This window comes from Schistosoma mansoni (genome assembly GCF_000237925.1).
Source record: "Schistosoma mansoni, WGS project CABG00000000 data, supercontig 0247, strain Puerto Rico, whole genome shotgun sequence".
In the NCBI taxonomy this organism is placed as follows: Eukaryota; Metazoa; Platyhelminthes; class Trematoda; order Strigeidida; family Schistosomatidae; genus Schistosoma; species Schistosoma mansoni.
The window spans coordinates 186,245-186,452 of NW_017386110.1; positions in this window are offsets into that span (position 1 = coordinate 186,245).

Sequence of the window (208 nt, forward strand, 5' to 3'; positions counted from 1 at the left end):
TTTTATATCTTTAATTGATCACCAGTGATATAAGTTAATATCAACTTACCAAGCTATACTAGAGCATTTTTAAACCAATTAAGATCCATTCACAGAACGGATTTTAAGCAATGTTGAGTCATTTGATGTGACGTCTTTTATCGAATATTTCCTCAGTTTGTAGATTGACTACATATGTTCGGCATATCAACTCACTTATAACCAAAAG